At 39.7% G+C, this 20,823-nt stretch overlaps 1 protein-coding gene across 2 annotated transcripts in view; it reads left to right on the forward strand.

The window, feature by feature from the left end:
* The first annotated feature begins 16,523 nt into the window (after window positions 1-16,523).
* The window catches only part of LOC121315151 (protein tyrosine phosphatase type IVA 3), a 53,759-nt gene continuing 49,459 nt past the window's right edge, over window positions 16,524-20,823 (forward strand). For both annotated transcript variants that reach the window (XM_041249123.1, XM_041249124.1), the window contains exon 1: window positions 16,524-16,621. The gene's annotated coding sequence lies outside the window, so the exon portion shown is untranslated. The remainder of the gene's footprint in view (window positions 16,622-20,823) is intronic.

The raw sequence follows: 20,823 nt of genomic DNA on the forward strand, positions 1-20,823 counted from the left end.
GAAGTGATGCTGCAGACAGAATGCAGCCAGAATCGAAACGGAGAAGGAAATACCGGCGCTATGCCAAACCCCGCTGCACATACCTGGACATGATCGCGTTTGTGATTCAAACCTCGACAAAGAAAAGCTTGACCTTTCCTCAGGTACGTCTTGGAGAGCAACAGACGAACGCTGCTGTGAATATGATTATTATTATATAGAAACGAATGCACGGCAACACTTTGAGAATAACTTGTGGTCTTACCTTTCTGTTTGCCTTTCAGATCATCGCTAAGTTAAGAGAATTCATCGGAGGAGAAAGCAAAGGATGGGCAAACAATGTCAGAGTCTGCTTGTCATCCAACGAATGTTTCATTAAGGTAAGTTTACATTCCCGGTTGTGCTATTACTAAATATGTGTTTCAATACTAGTTATCAGTTTATTTATAATGACTGAGAACACATCGTCACGCTGTTAACCACAAACACCTCAGTAAATCTGTAATGAATAATGTATTCATTGTAAAGGTTTCACTCCAAGTAACATTTTCAAAATAACAACACCAAACTCTTAACTTCTCTTCTGTATTTGTAGGTGCCGTTGAATCCCGCGAATCCCAATGGAAAAAAGAATTTCTGGAGAGTTGATGTCAATCGCATCCCACCAAATGCACTACGACGTCACCTCCAAGGCACGATGGAGATCTTTCCTGATATGTCTCCTTCACAAGTGAGCTGCAAAGAAAACGCCCCGCCTTCAGGAGCTTTAGACACTCTGCAGGTTACTGGGGACGTTGTGAAGAAGTTTAATAGCCCATTTTCCATAGAATCTCTGTTAAAAAACACATGCAGTGCACAGCCGGGCCCAAAACTGCCAAGTTCCTTCGACAGAACGAATGGTTTTTGCCTGAGAGAGAATCACAGCTACAGAAACTTGTACTCACAAGCGGATTCAGCTGGAGGTGGCTATACACAAGCCCAGAAAACAAACGACCTGCATGTTTGTAATGGATATCCCTTACCTACACCGTTACATGAAAGTCGGGGAACTTTTCAAGGGTTTGAGGAGAGGCGAGTCGAGGCAAACATTGGTTTCTCCAGACAAGCACAGAAAAGAAAACGCTTCTCAGACAGTGATTACTCCGGTAGGTCTCCAGAAGCGAACATCTTGCAAATTCAGAAGACGACTTCTACTCCATACGCAAAAAGACCTAATTTATGCAGAGAGTTGCCAACATATGTTTTCCCGTCCGGCTTTAACGTTTCTGTTTGCCACGTTAACCAGTTCGTCAATATGGATTCATGTCACCATCTAACAGCTAATTTAAACAGCCAGCTGTGTAATCCATTTGGGCATGTGGATACACAGCAATATGGACGATGCATTCCAAGACATGTACCAGTAAAGACTGTAAAATATTATAGACCTTATTGCTAGAATGCACACTGATCATTATCACATAAATGTATCAAATGAGTTGCATTATACTATGTTCACATCAATCAGCCTGCATATTTCCTGTCTGTAATTGTTTCCCTTTTAAAACACACCACTGGTTAATGTATTGGCTATATAATAGACCTTTGGTGAAAACAGCTTACACTGTTACACATGGCTAAACATGTCACTCCTGCATTACAGCCCAAAACCAACTATACACATATAGCCTACTTGTGTGGTTATACACTCATGACCCATACATTATTCTATTTTGATAATGTTGATGTATTAACTAAATTGATAAATAATTCTTGAAAGACCTAATAAACAAACAGCTTAACATCTCAAACAAATAATGACAGGTAATTACATGAATGAAGCAATCCGCAACCTGGTTCTCCCAGCTTCTTGGTGTATAAAATTAAAAGTTAATTATAATTGGAACAAGTAAAGTTGGTTTATATTAGTTTTCACTAATGTTAAGTTAAATTGTAACTATTTCAGTTTTGTACCCACCTCTTGGCATTTACAATGTTCCTTCCACAGTTATCACTTGATAATGTGCCATTTTGCAAAGTATTATGCAAATTGGTGTTAATTGTCTATACAATGAATCCATTGTATAAATATAAATAACCAGGGGTCACAAATGGAGATTAGACAAAGGGGCAATCAGAACACAAAATAGGAGGTCCTTTTTTATGCAGAGAATGGTGAGGGTCTGGAACCAACTCCCCAGTAATGTTGTTGAAACTGGCACCCTGGGATCCTTCAAGAAGTTGCTTGATGAAATTTTGGGATCACTAAGCTACTAACAACCAAACAAGCTAGATGGGCCGAATGGCCTCCTTCGTTTGTAAACTTTCTTATGTTCTTATATCCATGCACTCCGCCCCACCACCCATTACAAACCCCCAGTTTCTAGTTAACATTGACATGTTGGACTTGCATTGTGTTCAAAACTGGCTTGCGTTAAATAGAATAAAATTGGAAAAAGTACAGTTACTGATGACTGATTTTTGTGTGCTGCAATTTTCACAGGAGCATATACTTTCTCTATTAGTATTGTTTCCCAAATCCCTCCTAATATAGATTGGCACTAGATTGTGTAACATTACTTTAGTTATGATGTCTGAATACAGTATCTCAGGTCAAGTTTACAATTCCATCAGACACAGGATGGCGACAGAGACTAACATAATGTGACATCAATCTGTTAAGCTTACTGTTTGTAAAGTGAACCGCTGTGGAGATGATATCGGTCTGACTCAAGTGCATCTATTCCAATATCTGATACAGGGTGTAAAAGAGCACCTGGTGTGACAACAAAACAGAACAAAACAAGTTCAAATTACAACACTTCTTCCATGAGTGGAGCGCATTAGTGTACTATATTAAAATATATATTAAAACATTTGTTCTTCACAGCACAGGGGTTGTTTTCGGAGCAGGGGTGTAATAAATATTGTTTTGGAAGTGTATCTTCTTAAATAAAAATAATTCCAGGTGCATATTTGGGACTGTGAAATAAAGGGGGGTTGAAAAGAGTGAATTAGGTATATTGTAAAAAAAAAAAAAAAAAAAAAAAAAAAAAAAAAAACAGGCAAATATTGTACTTATGTTAACTATGTTAAATTGTGACTGATGGCTGTGTCATGGTAACAATTTATTTATTTTGGCAGAAGGTTGTGAAGGTTGTGTGACTCCTGAATACAGTAATCTCAGTTGTTGGTGATTGAGTCCTTGAACTGATAAAGTAGTCTGGAAAGAGTCTTTGTCTGCAACTCCACTGCAGATCAATGCCCTATTGTAAGTGACTTTGCATATAATGCACAGTTCACAGCCTACCTCTGTGAAGCGCTTTGTGATGGTGGTCCACTATGAAAGGCGCTATATAAAAAAAAGAAAGACGAAGACGAGATACAAATTATTGCGTTTCATATATACGTTTTCAATACATACGCTCACAGTGAAAGTATGTCAATGCGATTGTGCTTAGTATTTTCAATTTGTGCAATCCAATAGCAATCCACACAGGACTTTTTTGTAAAGCATTGATAGGAATATAGGCAGTACAGGTCCACGTTCCCCCATAACAGACATAGTGTACCTGGATGAATGTTTAAAGAGCCAGCATCACGTCTATCAGAGCTATAACACTACTGAGATGTACTGGACCTTGCTGTGTTGTTATCCCCGGGATACCTTGACATTACATTCAGTACTTTTTTTTTGGAGTCTGAACAGCTCTGATCTATCACAAAGCATTGCAGCAGTGTTTACATTATTGCTTCTAGATAAAAGCCAATAGACCATCTTTTGTAGTTTTATTATTGTATTTTCAGGCACAATTAAAAACATAATTACATTTTTTGGGGTGAAATGCCAACTGCAATGACAATTATATAAATGAATAATATGAAGATGATTGGTGTGTTTGCAAGCCTGCTTTGCTGTGACCTGAGTGAGGTCAGAACCACAGTGTTCGTCTGGAATCTTGTGCATGTTCCTGCCAGTGTAAAAACGATTAGCTCTGTCTGAAGTCAGGTTTTGATGCTAACTCTATACTGCTATGCAGGACAAATGGGCATCTTGCGTAAAGGCTGTTTATGCTTTCGTTCAATCACTCATTAGGCTACGGTTATGTTACTGTAATAATATAATTAAAAAAAAACATGTTTAAATTATTATATTATCAACCAGCTCTGAACATCTTTTATACCGTGGCATTAAATAAACCAAAATAGCATTTTGCTTCTATTTTCTTTTTTAAATCAATGTGTATTATTATTGTTATTGTTAATATTTTTATTATTAGGGCTACAACATTATAATAACGATCTCTTTGACTAGCATATGTGTAAATTAGGCATTCTTTTTGTATTTAATTTAGGCGATATTTAGCCCATGTTATTCTGCATATTCTTTAACATTGGGCAAAAAATTAACATTGTTATTGTTGTGTAAAGCAACAATTTTTGTTGAATTTGGTACTAGACATTAAGATAAAGTAGGTGTTTAGAAAATGGCAAAGGGTCGTGAAAACTCACCTGAGATAATAAATAACTTAATAAACGTTAATAAGTAATAATAATGTTTAAAATGAGATTCAAAGAAATTTGAATGTCACTATTAAGGAAGTATCTAACCCAAGTGTAGTTCTCTTCCACTGACAAGGTGGCAGTATTGAATGACAGGGTACTTCTATCGATGTGACAGTGCAAAGACAGCAATACCTCACTCAGATCACAACTGAAGCATGCTTGAAAACACATGCCTGGTCTTGTTTTTCATGTATACAGCTGCCTTTGTAAGAATGTCAATGTCAAACACTGCAACAGTGTTTCTGAATAGATTATGAAGATGTTCATAATCCCGCAAAAGTACTGAATGTTATTTCTAGTTCTCCAGTATGGGATATGGCCTGGATATAACTTCTCAGGGTAGAGATGTACATTTAGAGAGTGCCATCTATAGGGTATGTTGTTTCAGTAATATGTTAGCCAACAGATAAAATGTTAAAGAAGTGATATCACAGGTTTAAAATCTATTTTCTTACTTTGTATTAGTGTAAGCCTACCCTACCTTTGCGCTTATACTTAAAACCCTACCAGAGTTCAAATGCTCAATTCAAATGGTGCCTCACCACTGCAACTAACGTACTTATGAGGAAGACTGAAGATCAAGCCAATCGCCTCCTTTCACCCACGACACCAAAGCAACAGTTACTAAACTACTGAACCCCAGAAAGAAGACCAAGCCTTGGAACTCTCTGCATGGACTTGGTGGTGAACTGAAAGGAGAAAAAACGCCTGGCTGTACATGCATATAAAACTGTACCTAACCAAACAACTACACCATATCATTTCAAATACCTTAAAGCACTCTCGGTGTGTTATTTCACATTTTGTAACATTTAAAAGGATTTTTCTCTTTTAAAAAAATATACATTTGTTAAAGATTGGAGTAAAGAACATATTACCAAATGAGGTAAATCCTCAAATGCTGCTTACGACAAATCATCTTTAACACATTATCCTTTCTGGTAAATTTCCGGGTATTTATGGTTTGATTTTTGGGCTACGCCGATTTGGAGGAAAACTAGTCCTTTGTGCTAAAGATGATTTGGTGTCAATCTCGGATTGTTATTAACCATCCTCACAATTCTTCTACTTGTTCTTGGCGAAAGAACCTTCTTTCTTCCAGACTGAGGGAGCATTGTGACAGAACCATGAGTTTTGTACTTCTTGATAATTGAACCACTACTTGAAATTGGGATACTCAAATGCTTGGAAATCTTCTTATATCTTTCGCCAGCTTTATGACAATAAATAATTTTCTATCTAAGGTCTTCAGATAGCTCTTTACTTTTTCCATTCCACTGGAATATGTAAACTTTTGACTACAACTGTATCATCATTATCATCATCTTAAGCCTTTTTCAATCCACAACTGGATGAAGGTCTCCCCAAGATTCTTCCACAAAAGCCTGTCTGCCGTTCCTCATCTACGTTGCTCTGGTGTGTTTCCTAATTTCATCTTGCCATCTTCCTCTCTCTCTCTCTCTCTCTCTCTCTCTCTCTCTCTCTCTCTCTCTCTCTCTCTCTCTCTCTCTCTCTCTCTCTCTCTCTATATATATATATATATATATATATATATATATATATATATATATATATATATATATATATGTGTGTGTGCACACAATGTAGAAATTACACTTCACAGAAATGGAATCAAGCAAACACGGATTTATATGGGTCTCGTGATGAAATGTGCTATTGATGTTACACACTTAATAAAATTAATGCATACACACACACACACACACACACACACAGTCACAGAAAAAAGTATTTGGGCAGTTAAAAAAATGAGAAAAACCACAAAGGAAGTGATTTCTATAATTTCTCAATGTTCTATTGAAAGATTTAAATTAGAGATTCAGCTTTATAATAAAATAAAAAACTATTACATAACATGCACAAAATGAAAAATAACATGCAACAGCTAATTTCCTACTTTGACAAAAGTATTTGGGCACCCTTACATTAGTATTGTGTGTGCCCACCCTTTGCTTCCTATAGTTTGCAGTCTTTTATTGTGTTTTGAAACCAGTTCCTGGCATCTATCCGGAGATATTTTTGTTCATTCTTCAAAACATACAGCTTTGAGTTCTGCAATCGACATTGGTTTTCTTCAGCCGTAAAATCAATCCACAATATCTCAATAGGACTCAAATCTGGGGACTGAGATAGCCAATCCATAACTATAATCTTCTTTTTTTTCAGAAATTCCTTTGTATACTTCGCAGAATACTTAGGGTCATTATCTTGCTAGAATACAAACTTCCATTCAATAAGCTTTCTAGCACTGGGTGACAAATAAGAGTGCAAAATGTCTTGGTATTTTGTAGCATTCATTGATCCTACAATAAAAAGGTGGCCAGTGCGATCCTACAATAAAGGTCTCCAGTGCCTGAGAAAGAAAAACAAGCCCATACCATCACACAACCTCCACCATGTTTAACACTGGGAATGATTAACTTTTCTTTAAACTCTTCTTCTCCCTTCCTCCAAACATATTCTTGCTTTCTTGATGAAAAAAGCTATATTTTGGATTTGTCAGGCTTCTTCAAATATTCAATGGAAAACTCCAATCGCTTTCTTTTGTGTATTGTTTTTAACAAAGGTTTGCATCTTGGTTTTCGCCTATGTACATGGACTTGTTAAAGTAAATATGGGAAGAAAAAGCTGCAAGAAGAAGCACAAGCGGCAGCAGCCAGAATAGCTGGGCAAGAGGTGATGGTCCCGGGTTCCAATGCAATTTGGACCCCTGGACTGGGCAGCTGAACAGGAGCAGTGGAGAATGGAAGGGGCTCCTATGTGCGGCGCCTGTCGTGAGTTTGGGCATGTCCAGGAGGACTGCTCTTACGGGGACCCCCAGTATGAGGAAGCCTGGAACAGGGCCTGGTTGGGGATGCGGCAGAGTGGTTCTAGGTGAGGGACCAGACCCGGCCAACACCCAAGAGGGAGGAGCCCGAACAGCCACAGCCCAAGCTGACACCCACAGGGGAAGAGTGTCTGCTGGTCCCACCACAGCTACCAGAGGAGAACAGCTGGGAAGCCTTCTTCCGCGCTTTGGGGGTGACCACTGAGTTCTACCTCTGCGGGGAGTGGGGGCACTTTACAGTCAACTGCCCCCTCAATCCAGAGGAATGCCTGTTGCACCCATCCCCACCAGCAGAGGGAGAGTGCCTGCTGGTCCTGCCTCCACCACCCACAGCAGAGTAAAAGGACCTGCTGTGGTCGTCTCCACCAGCAGAGGGAGCATGCCTGCTGGTCCCCCCACTGCAGCCAGAAGGGGAGGAGCCCCAGCCGCCTTTGCACCCAGAAGGGGAGGAGCCTCTGCCGCCTTTGCCATCAAGAGGAGAGGAGCAGGAGCTACCTCTGCCTCCACCACCACCACTGGAAGAAGTGGAGCTCCTGCTGCTGCCTTCATGGCCAGGGGCTCCCCTGCCACCTTCATGGCCAGGGGCTCCCCTGCCGCCGTCACTTCCCAAGGGTCCGCTGCCGCCGTCGCCTCCTGAGGATCCGCTGCTGAAGAAGTTTGTTACTCTGTGTTTCGCTGTGTTTGGGATAAGGTTCAGTGAAGGCTCTGCCCAGCCTGAACAGTTCTGGGGGAACAGTCCTAGAGTCGCTGAGGTCTCTGCTTCGCCGGGGGTCGTCGCCAGCTCCTCTTCACTGGGGGTCGCAGCCAGCTCTGCTTCGCTGGGGGTCGCCGCCAGCTCCACTTCGCCTGGGGTCGTCATCAGCTCCGCTTCGCCTGGGGTCACTGCCAGCTCCGCTTCGCCTGGGGTCGCTGCCAGCTCCGCTTCGCTGGGGGTCGTCGCCAGCTCCGCTTCGCCGGGGGTCGCCGCCAGCTCCGCTTCGCCTGGGGTCATCGCCAGCTCCGCTTCGCCTGGGGTCATCGCCAGCTCCGCTTCAACTGGGGGTGCTGCCAGCTCCACTTCGCCGGGGGTCGTCGCCAGCTCCGCTTCGCCGGGGGTCGTCGCCAGCTCCGCTTCGCCGGGGGTCGTCGCCAGCTCCGCTTCGCCGGGGGTCGTCGCCAGCTCCGCTTCGACAGGGGGTGCTGCCAGTCCTGCATTTCAGCAGGAAGTACTGTGGCCGGGCCCCGCATATGGGAGCTGCCGGCCATTAAGAAGGGGGGGAGGTCAGAAGACCAGCTCCCCCTGCAGCATTTTCGCTACTGGGAATAGCAGCCCGGCCCCGGAAGAGGGAGCGGCCAGCCACAAAGAGGGGAAAGTGAGAAGACCACCTCCACCACAGCCCTGACCACCACCTCTGTGCCCAGCACCTGGAGGTTGGATCCCTCGGCCTGGGCTCCCAGACACCCAGGCTCCATGTCTGGACATTTGGTCGCTGGGCCCATCTCCCAGGTTGTGGCACCACCAGGCACAGGAGGTCACCTGGTCTCCTGCTCCTCTCCCCCTGGTTACCCAGACATCGTTGCCTGTAAATATTGTCTTGTGGTGTTTTGGTGGTGGTTTGCAGGGATGGGGTTAATTTCCCAGCCCTGCCAAAATGAACATGAGAATGTGGCTGGAGCTGATTGAATAATTGATAATTAGGCAAGGGAAAAAAAGGGAGAAAATCCTGTTTGGTGGAGGGAGTTTGGGAGTGAAGAAGTTTGTTACTCTGTGTTTCACTGTGTTTGGGATAAGGTTCAGTGAAGGCTCTGCCCAGCCTGAACAGCTGTTTAAAGATTTTGTTTTGGCCTTTGAGCTGGTTATTTTTGTTTGTTATTGTGTTTGTAACCTGTTTTGTTAAGCCTTTTATTTTGCTCTGTGAGCAGTGTTTTGTTCAACTTTTTGATCTATTTTTGTTGATTTATTTTTGTTGATTAAACTGCTCAGCCGCGCTTACACTGCAGCTTCCTTGTCTCTGAGTCTCCTTGCCTGCCGATACCATCTGGGCCCGCAACGCTACCCTGTCAGTCCTCCACACCTGCAGCTAGTTGCAGTAGTTCCTGTTCTTGTTTATTTGTCAGTAATAGCCCACACAGTGCTTTTCGTTAAAACAGGTCTTTCTGCTATTTTTCTGGTAGTTTCTCCTTAGTTGTATCATCAGATTGTTGCTGTACTCCTTAGATTTTATTTATTTTTCAGCACTTAATAATTATGTATTTATTTATGTATTCTATAATTATCATCAGGCATTGATCTTCAATCATGACAATTGTCAATAATTAGTAATGAATGGGTTTCATATGAAATATGTTGATTGGCTATCTCAGTCCCCAGAGTTGAGTCCTATTGAGATGTTGTGGATTGACTTGAAGGCTGAAGGAAACCAATGTCGATTACAGAACTCAAAGCTGAATGTGTCGAAGAATGAACAATAATATCTCCGGATAGATGCCAGGAACTGGTTTCAAAATACAATAAAAGACTGCAAGCTGTAAAGGAAGCAAAGGGTGGGCACGCACAGTACTAATGTAAGGGTGCCCAAATACTTTTGTCAAAGTAGGAAATTTGTTTTTGCATGTTATTTTTCATTGTATGCATGTTATGTAATAATGTGTTGTTTTATTATAAAGCCAAATCTCTAATTTATATATTCCAATAACAATTAGAAATTATAGAAATCACTTTCTTTGTGGTTTTTCTCTTTTTTAACTGCCCAAATACTTTTGTCTGTGACTATATATAATTAGTAAATAATATAAATGTATGTATAGTTTTGTGCTCTATATATTCAGGGAATATGTGTCTGTTGTTATATGTGGTCAGATTATTATGTAGCTTCATAAGTAAATGATTCAAATAAAAATAGAAAGCATTAATGAATCTACCCCTGTTCTGCTGAGGTTCAAACAGTACACCCTCAGGTTAAATAGATCAAAATGCTATGAAATAAAATGTGACAAGTTACAACAAAATATCAGCCAAACAGGGCTGTGCAAATGCTAGATTAAAAAGACAATACATTTCCCTAAACGTTGGAAAGTTTTCTTTTAAAGGCTTCACTGGGCCTAATCTTTTCATCAAAAAAATTTTTTGATACCTGTAACTTGGCTTGTGTGGTTAATAACATAAAACTCCCGCTTTTTCCTCTTGGGTAAATGAACCAGGTGAAATACAGTCATTGTGACTTCTTTGTAATACAGCACAAAGCATTGTATTTGTGCAAGTTCAGCAGTGAAAGGATACCAATTCAAAGAATCTGCAGCCACTCTCTTCTACTCTTTAATTCAAACAGTCAATCTGCCAAATATTTTTAGAAAAACCTGCACACGAGAATGAATCGTGACGTCACAATCAGCAGTTTCTACAGTCCATAAGGCTGTACCCCATTAAGCAGGTAATATCCTTGAGGACTGACTTTATCACTGTTGTGCACTAATTCTGTGCAGCTGGAAGTCTTTGAGATCGGTGCAGTGTGTGTCATTTACATCTCAGTGTAGCAAGGGGGCCGGAGCGAGGCGAACAGCAAAGGAGCCCACCCTGCTACCAAAAGATGAAACACATACTACCTATTGTACTAATTGACTTATTTCATCACTGCAATTATAGTTAACACCGTGTAATAAATTACTGTAGTCCCAATTATGGCACTTTTTAGTTTTTATATAGAGGTGAGAGATCCCCTAGAATGTTTTAATTAATCCCCCCCCACCCCCAAACTATAAAGGCAAACCAGAATAAAGTAGTTCCACACACAAAGGTTCTTTTACTAGGAAGTGCAGACGCACACTCACCACACAGTCAGAAAGGAGTTTACCACACCCAAAGATTTGTTTGAAATGAAACAATCTGTTGTTGCCACAGTACCATCATATTTTAAAAAGTAAGCCAGTTCTAACGGTCAATGTTTCTCAGCAATTATACACAGAAAGGCGGATATATATATATAAACCGGTTAGCAGCTTTAAATCGAGAAGCCAAGTTACAGTGAAGCGAGAGAACTGCCAGTGATCGAGAACGGTAGTTTCCCGAAGCGCGAGAACTGCCAGTGATCGAGAAGAACGGTAGTTTCTCGAAGCGCGAGAACTGCCAGTGACTATCTATACAGCATGGATATTTTATGTGTTTTCAGGGTATTGACACAGCAAAAGTAAATCAGCCAAAAGCACCATTCCACATTTAATTTGTAGTTCCCAACACTCCTAGGTGATCTGTAGAAAAAAAAGTAAATACTTGTCATACAGTAAGATAAACAAGTCGCCAAAGGAAGGTAAAAATGTCCTTCTCCTCCTCCTTCAGATGTATATTCTTTACAGATTTTTGCAGACCACAGGCACTTTTATCCACACATATGTATATTACAGGACATCCAAGTTTAATGACAAAAATCAACATGGAAATATACAGGGGAACGCACTTATTTTGATGTATGTATCATTTATATTAAACAATTTATTGATATTTTAAAACGGACTATTCGCACGCAAAAATAAAAAATTGAAGACCCCAGACACTTTTATCTACACATGTGTATTTTACAGGACATCTGATTTTAATGACAAATTTGTCTTGTCAGCATGGAAATATACTAGGGAATGCATTTATTGTGACGTCTATCAATACATAATTTATATTAAATGATTTATTTCTGTTTTAAAATGAAACATTTGCCTGAAAAAAAAAATCTTAAATATCTGGTATACGTGGGATTTGCACCTACACCCTTCAGCTTGCAAGCGTGTTGTGTGAACTGTCAGTGCTACACCATTAGTTGAGACAAGCAGTATTTTGAAAGACGAATTCTTTGGACTTCCTGTTATATTTTTGAGATTTTTCAAGCCATCATTCATCTTCATCCTCATTCTGAGATTTTGAGCTTGAGTTTTGAAAAATGGTGGTTTCCTGTGAGTGTAACGCTCATTGTGAAGAGTAAGAGTATCATAACTTTGTACAGGATAAAAAAATAAATAAATTAACTTTTGTTCTACGAAGCGTCAGTAACTAGAATCTGTATATTTCCTGTAAAATCAGCTTCAGCTAGTGACAGATAAACGGTTAAGCTAAACTGAGCCAAGGAGACTTCTGTTCAGTTTTCAAGTAGCCTAAAATTACTGGTAGATGGATGCTGTTTGCAATTATGCTGATTTTTTTTTATTTTTTAAATTTAGTCATTGCCAATTATTTTTGTTATTTTCCCCCAATTTTTGAAATGCCCAATTATATGTGGACTCAGCTCACCGCTACCACCCCTACGCTGACTTGGGAGGGCGAATATGAACACACGCTGTCCTCCGAAGCGTGTGCTATCAGCCGACCGTTTCTTTACACACTGCGGATTCACCATCCAGCCACCCAGGAGCTACAGCGTTAGAGGACAACGCAGCTCCCGGGCAGCTAACAGGCAAGCCCGCAGGCACCCAGCCAGACTACAGGGGTCGCTGGTGCGCGGTGAGCCGAGGACACCCTGGCCAACCTAGCATTATATATGGCAGGATTTGAGCCCTAACTAGTCATACTTTCACTCCAACTACATAACCACTACACTACACAGATTCACATCTTAACCCTTTCAACAGACTAGGCTACTATTTACATTTACCCTATTCAAACAGCAATACATTGCCTCAAAACAGGTTGAACAATTTTGCTATTCCAGTAATATGTGTGTGTGTGTGTTAGTTATAAAGTAAAAAAAAAACGAAGGAAGTTATATCTGAAACAAAAACACAATGGAAAATGTGAAAAAATGGCAAGTTATCAAAAGTGCCCAGCCATTTAGAGAAGAGATATCAAAAACACAAGAAACCATTGGGGCAGCCTTGCCAATCACAAAGCAAATAGGCAGAACTGTAAAACCCATGTTTCTACTAACTTGGCTTGTGTTTTTAATGTGCTTGATCCACATTTATTTAGCCTGAAAAACACAAGTGAAGTTAGTAGAAAAAATTGGGGCAACCTTGGGCCCCATGGGTTTTACAGTTCTGCCTATTTGCTTTGTGCTGGGCAAGGCTGCCCCAATGGTTTCTTGTGTTTTTGATATCTCTTCTCTAAATGGCTGGGCACTTTTGATAACTTGGCATTTTTTCACATTTCCAATGTGTTTTTATTTCAGATAATACTTCAACAGGTAGATATCAATATGCAAAAACACCACATAGTGTTTAAAATAGGTAGCGACAGTCACTGGAAATACATAGTAGCAGTGTCTTGTAAATTAGTACACTGAAGAAAAAACACCAATCACTCCCCACCCCAATGGCTAGGATCCGAATATCCTGCGGGGACACACAAGCACTTGTAGCCGGAATGGCCCTAGGCAGCCAAGCACAAAACCACCAGTTCCCCCTTACCTGAATGGTGCCATTTCATTGACTAAGCTTTTTACCTACATGAGCAGCCAATCACCACCAAGCCCTCTATTGTACAGAGGATGGTACATTGAAAAGCTCCTCCTCTCCTCCAGGTAGCAGCACTCTTTACACACCTCAGGACACCAGGAATACAATTTAGAACAAATAACCTCTCTCCTTAATCAATTAAAGGCAGAGCACAGCCAGGCAGAGACCACGATCATCTTACTATTTACATACAACATTCATTTAAAAATCACAAACCTAAGACTGGTAACATAAAATACAAGAAAGGACTACCTATAAAACACAGAGCACTCTCAAACCTAGTATGTTTAGTTCCATTTAATTCTTATTATAATTTTCAAGTCGCCTGTATAATTAATTCAAGTACCTCCAGTTTCGGTTTTAACATATCCATATCGTCGATATTATTCATTAGACAACATGCACACTTCAGTTTCACCATACAAAGCAGAATAATAATCAGACTGCTTTTAAAACATATCGTTCGTGCATCATTACCATTTCAAATCATTTTCTTTAATCCAAGACCGTTATAGCTCATAATGTATTGTAGCGTTCTGTGCTATGGAGGTGAAACGGATTCTAGGAGACCAAAACAGATTTTCGAAATAGATTTTCAATCGTTAACTAAAATAAAATAAACAAACAGCAAATCTCTGTTTGGCCCGGGGTTAACGCCAAAATAAATATAAAACTAATTCTCTCTCTCGCTATACTTTCACTCTATTTCTTTTCATACACTGCTTCAGACTCGATCTAGACTATCTCACTGGTTGTTTGTTAGGTAGTCACGGGAAATAAGTTAGTCGTGAAATAAGTTAGGGCAAAAAGGCAAACGCTAACTTATTTCACGGCTAACTTATTTCCCGTGACAACGTAACAAACAAGACAAACAATGCCGCCATCGCCTGGGTCCTTACAGTATATTTTAACAGTTACATACAATATCCCTTTGCTCAGGTAACAAGGTCGAGTAATATAATAGTGAATGTGCGTCCCCGTTACCTGCGACACGTGATCAGCAACCTGTTCAATTCACAAAAAACAAAACCAGGACTGAAAAAAGACAAAGGCCGCACAACAACAGACACACACACACACACACACACACAAAGCACAAAGCACAAGCTACTTTTCTTTTTGCCCTCTACGTTGTTTCTCTTTTCTGGTTTGTTGGTTTTAAGTAAGCTGCAAGCGGAAATTGATTCAATCATCGATTCTGATGCCTTACTCTTGTTCGGAAGACAGCTGTCAATCACAAAAAAAACCCGACTGCACTCTAAAATTCAGCAGGATCATCCACTCAAGCCAGTTGCAGGGTTAGGAACACAAAACAAATGAATTATGCCGTGATCAAACAGTAATAGTGAATAAACAAAAGTAACACTCGTAGTAAATCATTATAATCTAAGTGGTACTAAATGACAAACCATATTGTGAACTTGCAAATAAAAATACGTTAAAATAACACCATGTTACATCAGACAATCAGTCCACAGCGTAAACGGCGGTGTGATTTGCCAATAGAAGCGCTCCTTTCAATTCTGCCCTTCTCTTTTTATTGCTAACCTCCAACTCGCGCGCTACTTGGAAGCAGTCTGTTATTTTATTTAAGGCAGAAGATGGAGTATCATTGATAATATGCTTCCTTGTTTTTGCATGTCAGTATGGTGGGCTGGTGGGTTATGGGGTACTTTCTTGTATTAACTGTTAACAAGTAGTTTTGTAATGTATATAACTTGAATATTATTATTATGATTGCTATTTTTCTATGCTTTCCCTGATGTTTTCTTCCCCTTTAACAACTCGATTTATCCCTGCTAGCCAGGTAGTAGTAGAATTGGTTTATGTGTTTTGCTGCATACATAATTAAGAAACTGCAAGCAAATGAGGGTGCCACATTTTAATAAGCGATTTGTCTATAATTTTAAAAAGATAAAATGCAGGACATACTGTATTACAATCACTATTCGTAATTGATTTAACATTAATAAAGGTTGGTCATGTTGACCTCTCGTTTTACGTTCTTTGTTCTGCTTTTAATGAGAAAGTAAAGACTTTTCAACAATTTAGTTTCATATTAAAACCTTGTAAATTAAACTGTAGTCACTATTATTATTACAATATACATTTTATATGACGGTCTGGTCTCACTTGTAACGTCTATAACAACAGTGCTTTCTGCGATCGTAATATATCTGCTAACGTATTGAAAACGCAGTTAACTTTTTTTAAAGGCATTTTTACGTTACTATAATAAATAACATTGCAAGTTATGTTTGCCTATAGAAAATGTATATAAACTGTCCGAAGGCAAATTAACACACGGCAAGTCTCACATAATTAGCCAGTGTCGTCGAGCCGGCCAAAACAAAACCAACCCCACACGGGCCAAAATGATTAACTGGCCTTATAGTATCTTCTGATGCTAACCATTTAAATAAGGGTTAAACAAATCTGGAAATTCTTTTTTTTTTTATTTGTATTGTAATGATGAGTTACATTAACGTCAGGATGCAACTGGCATGCATAATTGCAGTAGTAGCCGATTAAAAACCAGCTGTCAGATTTATGAACGTTTTGCTAAAACCGCCCAAAAATAGACTTTTTCTCCCGCAAAACGGAGCACTGGTCCTACCCCGCCTCGTGCATTTTTTTATATCAGAAGAGGGCTACGCCGCGTCCCCATGGAGACAGGAGGAGGGACAAGAATGTCATTCTGTCACTCAAAGAGCGTGGAGTGGAGTTCTAACTGGGAATCCAATGTATTGGTTAATATTGCAGAGTGAGCACAAGAAGGGATAGGGTTATGAGGAATAAAGCAACAAGACGAGTTAAGTAATCTGGAGATTAATAGAGGTGAGTGTACATTTTTACTCCCTTTGTTTTTTGGAGAAAAAAAAATGTTGCAGCAGACGGCTTAAACACACCCATGAAAAGCGTGAGAAAAAAATCATGAAGGTGACAGACTGGTCATTTTGAATGCATACATGTTAATAATTGCAATCGTCTTGCTTGCAACATTTATTTTGTAATTACTGGGTTAAATTAACTATCGGTATGTGGAATCAGCATGGGTGGCAAATGCTGTGTGCTCAATGATTGAGAAGACCAGTGTGGATGAATTGTCTCACGAGTTAGATAAGGGAGTGGTTATACATGTTTACAGATGCAGAAAAAAGGTTGGTGTTTCTTTAAAAATTAAATAAAAACTTGTGGAAGGCGTGTTTTTTGATACGTATCTGGGTCAGATTAATTAAATCCCCCTGGTCGATTGCTAAAACACAGTGTGAGTGTTTTATTAAACCGGAAACAAAGAGCAGGCTCCTTGCAAAAGCAGAGGTGGATTTGATCACTAAACTTAAACGAAAAACTGGTAATAAAGCACAGTCCTGGCATAAAGCATCGTAAACTGTAGACGAGGTAAGAAATATTCGACTAGACCCCCCAAAAAAACCCACACATTTTGTGCTGCCTCGCCGAACCAACATAATCCCGTGTATAATACACACGGTGTATGAGCTGCATTTCTAACACAACTGAACTGCAGGACTGGAGTGGGCCTCTGAATAAACTGCTCAGGCAGAAGTTGCCATCATTATTGGGATATGTTTGGAACTCAGTACTTATGAATTGCTTTAAAAATACGAGGAATATTTCAGACTGAATATTGCTGTATTTTCAGTTTTCTTGTTCAATCATTAATTTGTTCTTTCAATGCCATATGTACCGACTGCCCGGGTAGATTGACTTCAAACTGCAATTCTCCTCCGGTCAGGTGTAAACAAGCACAGGGGGAAATGGTAATCGTAATGGACAAATGCATTGTGTACGTTGTTCTCGGTAGTTGAATGCTTGTACGCCTCTGCAAGTCCACAATTATGGAATACATGATTTTATTGTATGCATGTATTTTACCAGACATTGGCAAAGTAAAGTAACCACCTAGGTTCTTAAACTTCCATTTGAAATAATTAATAGGGGAAGAAAAAAAAAAAAAACGAACTCAGTTCTCTGAGTATCTGTGCTTCTGGTGAGCTTTGTCAGTTTTAGTAGCTGTTCACCCCAGAAGGGAGATGTGTTACCCAGCAGTACAATTCAGGGTGTGGGGGATTTACTGAGAGAATAGGTTGGGATGAATGAATACCTTGTCTGTTGGTAACAATTTGGGGTCAACATGTATCACTTAATGGTTATTCTCAAGATCAGCAGAACAATGGTTGAAGGGAAAATAAAGAAGGCAGATGAGCTGCTTGAAAGGGTTGAGTGAGGGTAGTTAATTGCGATGTGGATGTACTGTAACAAGGTCGTTTTATTGGTGTGGGTTCTGGGACTCCCTCTTCATTTTAAAATAGAGTTGTCACTGATGGGAGTCGTGGCAGCCGCTGGTACAGAGACTTGCTGTACCCATATTTGGAAAAGACCACGGTGGAAAGGATAGGGATGGTTCTTGTGGAGTCTGCTCACCATTCAGCTGTTATTTGTGTGAGTGGAGACTGGCTACTCTAGGTAAGTCACATGGATAGGCAGACTGGAGAAGACTGTTAATGTTAGGTCTCTGAAGAGGCCAGGTAGAGATTTTTTTGGAAATCGGTTCATTTTAAATATCTATCTCATTTGCACCTGTAAATTTATCTCTGATAAAAATAACTCGGCGAAATTACTTGCAGAAATAAATTAAATAAATGTCACTTTGTTCCACTGAGTTAACCTTTTCCAGAACTATGTAACTTTACAGAAAAATATTGTTATATAACTAAATAATTACATTGTTTCAGTGTCTTGTACTGAAAATAAATTGTAAGTGCATGTATTTGTAACAGGTTATTGTATTGTTATTTTGAGTTCATAGACCTGTATAGAGGTTTGCAGTATTGAAAGAGTTAAAGAACAGTGGTGTGGAATTGTAATTGTATTGGGTGTATGAAGGCTGAAGGCAGCAGGACATCACAGTAAAGCCTTGATTTTCATTTGAGTAGTTGATGTACTTGTGCAAGTGAATCTAACTGCCTGGACGATCTGTAAACAGGGCAGGCAGCTGTCGAGCTGTGTGTGTTTTTTAAACCTTGGAAGCACGCAGTTTGAGGATTCACCTCTATTAAAACAATGTGCCCTATTACTACCCTGGAGGGTTAGAGCTTCATCATTTTGGGTAGGTATCTCAGATAGGGAGTAAGTCATCTAGTTCACACTTGTGGGGGGGGGGGGGGTGTAGACTTCAAGGTGCAGTATTGGTAAAACAATGTACTTTATAGATGGTTTAATAATAGCTTTACGTGCATTTTATATCCTTCTAACCCAACACGAATGCTCATGTTGTCTGGCCAACCTTGTCTACATTTTAACAACTTGCTGAACTGTGAATGATTTAGTGCCCATTGAAGAAAGCTGCTAAACTGGCGTAATGCAAGAGCTGTTCCTGAGATAAAGGCAGGGTACAGTAAAGGAGTACAGTTCCTTTGTCAAACTTCAATGAAGTCTAGTAAGATACAGCTCCAACAGTAAATGCCACAGACTGAGCCCCCCATTTCCCCCCTAAAAAGAAAGGCAGCTACAGTTTCCCAGATCTGCAGTAAGCAGCTAACAAGTCAGGTTTCATGAAATTAGGGCTAGCCATTAAATTTGACAAGTCAACTAAAACACAGTTTACATATCTTTCTTAGTCATGGCATAGTTTGTTCCCAGATCTGATAACTGTAAAGGTGTAAACTTCTGGTTAGAATGTACTGCACCATCTAACACAAGAATGGCTTTGTCATCGTTATAATAATTTCCCAAAATAGGGAATACCATGTTGCTTTGAATTGCCAGCGCCACACTCTGTGATGAAACATGCACATTTTCATTCCTATGCCAGCTCAAATAAACGCAGCACTTAATAAAGAAATGCATACAAAACACAGTCTGGCAAAATATTACAAACAGAAACAAAGTGAATTGAATAAACTGTATTTAAAAGAATTCAAATACACACTGAAGCATACCGGTATTTTACTGTAAAGTTTACAGAAGCCAAACAGAAGAAAGTATTGATACACGGCACAGACACTGGTTGCAGGACTTCTTTGCCATTCTGATCGAGCTGTATCCGCAGAAATAATCTTCAATGTACTCCTCCCTCAAATACCGTAAAAAAAGGCAATAAAAAATAGCGCCTTTGGAAAACCATAGTACTTCTGCTTACCCCTGCCCTTGAATAAGAGCCGCAGCTGTTTTTAGCAATTTCAAATAAACACAACGCCATTAATTCAGAGTAACGCAGTACATTATGCACACAAAGGCTGAGTTGAATTCTGGGTGCTGGTCCTTAATTGAACTTTCCTGTTCTGTATTTAAATGGTTTATTAAAAAAAGAGGCCTTATACTGTCAATTATAGCACCTGTTTCATTGTTGCTTTTAATTTAAAATGCACAATATGGCTTCTTTTTTTTTTTTTTGTACATTTTGCAACTGTACTGTGGGACCCATATGTGCTTAAATATGAAGAAAACCTTTTTGCTGTGTGCTGCCTAATTCTGAATTCATGGTGAACGTTCTTTCTGCATGTATTTCTAGCAGTATATTGTACACTAATGTATGATGTTTGTATTCTGTATAGATGTTTGTGTGTACTACATACTGCAGTTCTTGGAAATGTAAAAGTAATGACCTACTTAATGTTGTAACCCCTGAGCATTTTTAAAGTGGGAAAAGCTACTTTATTTACGTAACTAGATTCCGTTTTCTTGTGCAAACCCCTTTTCTCTGTCTGACAGCAGCCAGTGCACTGTACATGAGAAATTCTGGCTTGTGAGGCTAGATTTTAGCAATAACAAGAGGGATGGCTAAGCATTGTATCTTATGTGTGATCCAGAAAGGAGCTTTACAGGTTTAGAAGTAAACTAAAATACATCTTCCCTTTCAGGATACAGTGCATGCCAGACATCTATCCCAGCTACTGAGACCAGGGTTGGTGTAAAAACTGTAAATTGAAGGATGTTGGAAATGGTGGTTTGTGAATAGTTACATACCAAACTAAATTACTAAATCTTAAATGAATGCATAAATAAAGCAAATTATT

This window comes from Polyodon spathula, chromosome 4, assembly GCF_017654505.1.
Source record: "Polyodon spathula isolate WHYD16114869_AA chromosome 4, ASM1765450v1, whole genome shotgun sequence".
Classification (NCBI taxonomy): Eukaryota; Metazoa; Chordata; class Actinopteri; order Acipenseriformes; family Polyodontidae; genus Polyodon; species Polyodon spathula.